This window comes from Microtus ochrogaster, chromosome 18 (genome assembly GCF_000317375.1).
Source record: "Microtus ochrogaster isolate Prairie Vole_2 chromosome 18, MicOch1.0, whole genome shotgun sequence".
Lineage (NCBI taxonomy): Eukaryota > Metazoa > Chordata > Mammalia > Rodentia > Cricetidae > Microtus > Microtus ochrogaster.
In genome coordinates this window covers 58283532-58291516 of record NC_022020.1, presented here as the reverse complement: position 1 = coordinate 58291516, position 7985 = coordinate 58283532, and the positions used below count along the sequence as shown (strand labels likewise).

The following is a 7985-nucleotide window of genomic DNA, read 5'->3' as shown; positions in this document are numbered from 1 at the left end:
ATCTCCACCGTGATAATAGATTCTTCCCAACGTGTTTACTCAGAGATCACAGGAGGAATCAATGCATAAAAACAATAGTTAAACTAAACATGTAAAATGTGTATAATACAAGACATTGATTGTTCCTGTAAGAAATAGTATTTTTTATTAGGAAATCAGGTTTGTTCGCTTGAGCTGTAAATAAACTTTTGATCAGTTCAGTCCCCCACTCTGCACATTGCGTAGGTTTTCATGCCGGTCAGAAAAATCAAAGATCTGTGGGTTTATTCCTCTTAGGTTTTTTGTTTTGTTTTAGTTTTTGTTTGTTTGATTTTGGTTTTTCAAGACAGGATTTCTCTGAAGCTTTGGAGCCTGTCCTGGAACTAGCTCTTGGAGACCAGGCTGGCTTAGAACCCACAGAGATCCACCTGCCTCTGCCTCCCAAGTGCTGGGATTAAAAGCATGCGCCACCACCACCGGTCTCCTCTTAGGTTTTTTTAGGGACAGTAAACAAAAAGCCTCTCTGTCAAACTTTAACCCAAGCATATTACACATTTTCTTGTCTCCAAATGGCGTTAATCATCTTTTACGAGTTAAACTTTGGTGTCGGAGTTGTCCCAGGGAAGCCTGGTGTTATTCTTCCTCTCGTGCTAACATCTCTGCATATAACCAAACTACACAAAGTAGGTAGTTACCCATCAATCCCATTCCTGAGGAGCAAGGGGTATTTGTCAGCCAGAAGAGTGACTTTGGGTAAAACAACCTGTCACTCCCAATGTGTACGTGTAAGATCTGTGTGGGTGTAGGGTGTGAAGCAGGGTTTCCCTGTGTAGCTCTTTGGTCCTAGAACTCACTCTGAAGCCCACACTCGCTTCTGCCTCTAGCCTGCTGGAGTTAAAGGTGTGTGCCGCCATGCGTGGCTTTTTTCTTCCTGTTAGATTTATGGCTTTTCAGTTTAGATCTGCACTAAGGCTGTTTCTCATGCTTTCCTTTGGGTTTCTTGGATAAAGAGACTCCAGTGATGAGTGGCTACCTAGGAAAGAGCACAGTTTGCACAGACTTTCTCATCTAAGCAAACGAATCTTATGTGGGGGCTCGCCTCGTGTTTCAGAAAGGAAGCATGAGGCTCTGGAAGAGTAATTGTCCTAGATGTGGCTAGGAAGATGGCTCAGTTATTGTGTCTGCTGCACAAGCAGGGGGAACTGAGTTCAGTCCTCGGATACCACATATAAAGTTGGGTGTCATGTGTGTCTGTGTTACCCCAGGACTATGGAAGCAGAGAGCAGGACACACTGGCTGCTGAGACTAGCCTAAACAGTGAGGTTCAATGAGAGACCCTCAGAATATAATATAAGGTAACTCTTGACAGAGGAAGACAGCTAGAATTGACATCTGGCCTCACATGTCGGGGGTGGGGGTGGGGGATGGGGAGTGGAGAGTGAGAACATATAGCCATGCCTGTGGCCATGGCGCCCTTTAGCATGAATGACACCCATCTGAGAATGTGGCTGTGTCTCTACTGTTCCAGCAGCCAGGCTGGAAAGCTTAGGTTTCTCTCACCCCATTTTTGCTGTGGCCTCTAGGAGTGTGGTGTAGGAAATGACATCCCAACTCTCAGATCTACATTCCTGAAAAGAATGTTGTTCTTGCAGGAGACACCAAACCATTAACTGGTTGACATTTATACCCGGCTATAAGAAACTCATTAGCAGGAAAGGAACATGACTGCAGCCACCACTGTGCAAAGGTGGGGTGTTAATCACCCAAAGATACAATATAGGATTATTAACAGAGCCGTTGTAAATACTCAGTTAAAATGAACAGAGCCCCGGAGCACAGAAAGGCATTGCACCTCTTGCAGGCATTCACAGATCTGCAACAAGGGCTCAGGGAGAATAAACAACTTGTTAGTGTCATTCGGCCATGATTATGATGCTTGCTAAAATGGCAGAACCAGAGGTGAGGGTAAGTGCCTGTCACACAAGCGTGAGGACCTGAGTCCAGTCCTCAGAACCCCAGAGAAAGGGTGGTTCCATCAGCACATGATTGTAGACCTAATTCTGAGGAAACACAGGTAGACCCCTGAGGCTTAGTAGCCAGTCAGCCTGGCTTTGGGAGTCATGAAAATAAAAACAGAACATAACAATTGATATTCAATTTCTGATGGAGAGAAAGTCGTATTTGCAAAGCTTGCTAGATACTACAGACTGCAGAATATCTGTTGCTTTTGACTGTTTTATATGTGTGCTTTGCCTGTCAGCTATGGGGAATTCACCACAGCCTGTATACAATGTGTGTATGCTTTTCATGAACACTATTCCTGATCTACCAGGCATTTTTATCTGTGGATTGTCAAGAAGGTAGCTCTTTTTTAGTTGCATTGTCCAATTAATATTAATATTGTTAGCCTATACTGAGTTTTGATGAAAAATAAGTAAATACAGAGAGATGCTGCCCAAGTCAGGTGTTATAAGTTTCCATTAAGAATTGCATTAGAAAAAAAAAGGCCAGGCAGTGGTGGTGCACGCCTTTAATCCCAGCACTTGGGAGGCATAGGCAGGTGGATCTTTGTGAGTTTGAGGCCAGCCTAGTCTACAAGATCTAGTTTCAGGACAGTCACCAAAGCTACAGAGAAACCCTGTCAAAGAAGAAGAAGAAGAAGAAGAAGAAGAAGAAGAGGAAGAGGAAGAGGAAGAAGAAGAAGAAGAAGAAGAAGAAGAAGAAGAAGAAGAAGAAGAAGAGGAAGAGGAAGAGGAAGAGGAAGAGGAAGAGGAAGAGGAAGAGGAAGAGGAAGAAGAAGAAGAAGAAGAAGAAGAAGAAGAAGAAGAAGAAGAAGAAGAAGAAGAAGAAGAAGAAGAAGAAGAAGAGCCTTAGAGCACAGCTAAAGAAAACAGCTGTATTTCCTCAGCTGCCAAGATAACAGTATACTATCAACAGGCATGAAACTTTAAGGTAGCTTAAGATCAGACCAGGTCTCCTGCTAATGCATCTTAAGATTAAACTACTCACGGAAAAACATAATCTTATTTACAAGAATACGTAGCTAGCAGTGTGGTTTGTTGAGCCAAGGTAAATAATAGGAAGTAACTTAATTGCAGTGCCAGGAACGGTAGATAACTCCTTGCACCGCTTCTTAGCCTCAGTCTCATTGGCCTTCGTTCAAGATCGATCATGGGTAAAATTTCTCTAACTGACCAGCACCACGAAAACAAAACCAACTTCACAGCCCCAAGAAAGAGTAACAAGCTCCCCTTTCTGTGGTCAAGGGTTACACTCAGGACAGAGAAATGTAGCTTAAGATTTAAAACGCTTTTAATGTCACTGTGCTTTGGAGGGTGTCCTACAAACTCAATTGCGCTAGTGTCCTTGCCCCCTGCCCCTGCTTTGCAGTTTCTGCTACAAAGGGCCTCTCAGCTGGCTCAGCACTATCTGAGGAACATTCCTCTTTATAAACAGTCTCCAGTCCAAGAAAGGTTGGCCTTTTGACCACTAACCACAAATTGTTTTTTTAAAAAAATCAGATGACCCAAGCACAGGACTCTAGACTGAAAGCCAGGGAGCCTGCATGGGTCCGAACTACGCCCCCTGTATGTGGGGTACAGTTGGGTAGCTCAGACTGTTTGTGGGCCCCCTAGCAGGCTGACCAGGATCTGTCCCGAGCACATGAGCTAACTCTTTGGAACCTATTCCCTATGGTGGGACGCCTTGCTCACCCTTGATGCAGGGGGTGACTTGAAGCTTGGTCTTGCCTCAACTTGATATGCCATGCTTTGTTGATTCCCATGGGAGGCCTTAACCTTTCTGAGAAGTGGATGGGGTGGGTAGGAAGGGGGTGGGAGTAGTGAGTGAGAGGAAAGGAGAAAGGGGAAACTGTGGTTGGTATGTAAAATAAAATTTTAAAAAATTAATATAAAATGTTTTTACACATAGAAGCATAGAATATAGCACACAATTTCTTTATTTCTCTTAGTCTCCTTAATAGTTTAGTTTTATAGGACTCCCTCTATAGATGAGATAACAAAAAGACTTCTTTTGAAGCTGTGGTTTGCAATCCACCAACTAGAGAGTTAACTGAAAAAAGGTGTTCCTTTTGCTATATGACAATTAATCTGCATTTATTGCTTTGAACTGTTGAGAGGACTCTGTTTCTTATCATTTACTTAAGAAATGGAATGTGACCTTCAGATGAATGCCTGCAAGATTTTGAGGGTCTTTATAAGCTGTGTAGGGCAAAGAGCGAGCAGAAGAAACCGGCAGAATGGCAGAAAGGCTGAATCCACCACGAGAGAACAAAGAGTGTTACCATCAAGAAAGTGTGTGTTTCTGCTCCTTTCCCCCAGAAATCCCTCAGAACTTCATGGTTCCGTGGAGTTTTTTTTCCCCTGTGGATCTTGCTCATACCCCAGGAGCTGGCTTGGCTCTACTGGGCTGTGGTACCTGGCCTTCTGGGTGGGCTCCAGGCCAGTGAGAGAATCGATCTCAATAAGCAGGGTGGATGCTTCTAGGTTGTCACCACTCCAGGCTATCCTCTGTCCTCCTCCACCCACCACAGACACATGTGCAACCACATACCTGTGAATATACATACCACCAAAACACACGCACACACTACACACACACACATTTTAAAACCCATCAGGTAGCTGGTACATGCATGGTTAAGGTGCCAACATTTTTTTGATTTAACCAATTCAACTTGTCTCTGTGAAGCACCCACGACGGCCAGTTCCAATCCATATTCTTGCTTCAGGGTCCACAGTCCCAAAAGCATATGATGGACTTCTCCAAGGACAGGAACAGACAATGCCTGACTAACTGGATGAGAGTTAGGCACAAAAATGGCCGTTTTGGAATTCCTCACACTTACTAGGAAATATAACAAGCACTCAGTGTTGCTTGATGAAATCTTTGATGCCCAGCTGCTCTAGGAGATTGTTACTGTCTGTGTTTAACAGACAAGAAAACTGAGGTGTGACGGATGGCTGACTTCCCCATAGCCATGCGGGCAAGTGACAGAGCCAGGTCCCCAACCCCACCAGATCCACTCTCTCTGAAGAGTGATGGATGGAACAAGAACTAGACAGCAAAGCGGTCCACACAGAGGATTTAGGAAGAGCAAAGGGAGATCTCACAGGTTGGCACACACTACAGAGAATATTAAATGTCTGCCTTGGGATTCGTGCTTCACTTTACATATCAGAGCATCTTTCCACAGAGAATTGAGATGTGATGGCTTCATCTAGAACCCAAGTGTGTGTTTGAGGCTTTTTGTTGTTCCTCTGGCAAGGTCTCTTGTAGACAAGACAGGCCTCAAAGGCACTGTGTGTCCAACGGTGACCTGAACTCCTGGTCCTCCAGCCTCTATTGCTCAAGTACTAAGATTTCAGCTGTAAAGTACCACACCATGGTTTAGAATGTAAGGTTTTTCTAAGAACATCTGACACATAAATTTAGGAAGAAAAGGCTGAACGATGACTAAACTGAAATGCTCCAGAGTCAGCAACAACGTGAGAATAGATTGCAAGTTTTCTGTCATGAGCAAGTGTGCCATTGATTGGTTCTTGTCACAAACTCATTAAAACAAACTGTTATAGAAGGAGCTAGGCATCCAGGGCCTTCCCAGGCATCCCCAGCATGACTTCCATGGACAGCCATTGTCTTTTCATCGTAAAATCTTTGTAAGAATTTTATGATTATAAAAGCAATACATATTTACTTTAGAAAATCTGGACACTGAATAAAAGCTCAGATATGTATCTTACATCACTAGTTCCTAGTCATTCCCGACAGCCTGTGGTGGTTTGAATATAATTGGCACCCATAATCTCATAATCTCCTGGCACTACTAAGAGGTATGGCTTTGTTGGAATGGGCATGGCTTTGTTGGAGGAAATGTGTCCCTCTGGGGGCAGGTTTTGAGGTATCCTATGCTCAAGATACCACCCAGTGTTTCAGTTGACTTCCTGTTGCCTGAAAGCCAAGCTTGCACATCTGTCTTCACACAGCCATGCTCCTTGACACGATGATAATGGATTGAACCTCTGAAACTATAAGTGAGTCACCCAAATTAAATGTTTCTTTATAAGAGTTGCTGTGGTCATGGTGTCTCTTCACAGCAATAGCATCCACACTTTAACCAACTTAGCTAACCAGCCAACCTCTTCACAGCAATAGGAAACCCTAACTAAGGCACAGCCCATGCTGCCTTTTGACACACACTACACTGGTTTTAATAGAATGTGAGGCTTCTTCCTGTTTAGTGACTCTATTGCCTGGAGTCCCACAGGCTTCTATTCATACAAATCCATCCATCAGGTCCTCATCTTCCTTTGCAATCTCTCATGCTCTCTTTAAGAATACCCATATCAGCTGGGCAGTGGTGCACACCTTTAATCCCAGCACTTGGGAGGCAGGAGCAGGCAGATCTCTGTGAGTGCAAGGCTAGCCTGGTCTACAGAGCGAGTTCTAGGACAACCAAGGCAGCCATCTTCCAATAACTCACCACACAAAGGGAAAGATGAGGGGTACTTGCTATATGCTCTGCAGGCCTTTTAAGAACATGAAGGGGCTGGAGAGATGGCTCAGCGGTTAAGAGCATTGCCTGTTCTTCCAAAGGTCCTGAGTTCAATTCCCGGCAACCACATGGTGGCTCACAACCATCTGTAATGAGGTCTGGTGCCCTCTTCTGGCCTGCAGGCATACAGGCAGACAGAACACTGTATACATAATGAGTAAATAAATAAATATTTAAAAAAAAAAGAACATGGAGTTGGAGTTGTTCCTTTGACCACACGTATGTAAATCTACAAGAAGGGTGATATTGTGGACATCAAGGGCATAGGGACTGTTCAAAAAGGAATGTCCCATAAAAGTTACCACAGCAAAACTGGAAGAGTTTATAATGTCACCCAGCATCCCTGTAAACAAGCAAGTTAAGGACAAGACTCTTGCCAAGAGAACTAAGGTACAGCTTGCGCACATCAAGCACTCTAAGTTTCCTGAAGTGGGTGAAGGAGAACGACCAAAAGACAAAGTAAACCAAAGAGAAGGGCACCTGGGTTCAGCTGAAGCGCCAGCCTGCTCCATCCAGAGGAGCACACTTTGTGAGGACCAACGGGAAGGAGCCTGAGCTGCCGGAGTTCATTCCATATGAATTCATGGCCTGACTGTAGGGGAAAAAAGATGACCCAACTCACAAAAGCGTCCTTTCTTTCCAGCCTGAAGCAGGGACCGGCATTTCCTCTTAGCTCTCTGTTTATGTAGCACTTAGTGTGATAGCAACTTGGCGTTCTATATCCCTTCATTTTTCCAGCTGCTCTGTATCTAATGCAGAGAAGGAAGAAACGTCAAAACACAACCTTAGGCTGTGTCACTCAAATCAATAGGCATTGCATTAGTCTTGCCTCCCTTGGCTGTGACAAAATACCAGAGACAAACAAAGGAGGAACAGTTTCAGGGGCTTCTCAGATAGGACGCTTCCACTTTGGGCCCGAGTGAGGCCGACACCACGGTGGTATCCGTGCACTGTCAGGGAGGCTGCTTACCTCACGGGAGCCAGGAAACAAAGAGACAAAAGCTGATGCCCAGCTGGCTTCATCCCCTCCCCCATTTTTATTCCATCTGGGATCTCGGTCCAGGGGATGGGATCCCTGACACTGACTGAATTTTCTCAGTTAGCCTTGTCTGGAAATACTTCCACACAGGTATGCTTTCTAGGTGATCACTAACCCAGTCAGGTGGGCAGTGAAAAGGAACTGTCATAGGCTTCTTGTGAGCTAGGGGACATTTGAGATAACCTGAAGAACCCTTGTAATAAAGGGAGTGATGACCCTCCTTTGTTGAAATGGGCTCTCTCTAAAACGAGCCATGACTTTTTTTTCCCTCCCTGATCATCATTTGTTTTCTGAGCATCTCTGACGTGAAAGTCACAGAACTGGCAAAATGAATGGCAAATTCCATTGCTACGTGACAAACTATCCCCACCGTGAAAGACTGGAACTGTCAAT

The 7985-nt window shown here is 44.5% G+C and overlaps 1 pseudogene; it reads left to right on the top strand.

The window, feature by feature from the left end:
• The first annotated feature begins 1902 nt into the window (after positions 1 to 1902).
• On the top strand, positions 1903 to 7145 carry LOC106143985 (annotated as a pseudogene).
• Positions 7146 to 7985: the final 840 nt, after the last annotated feature.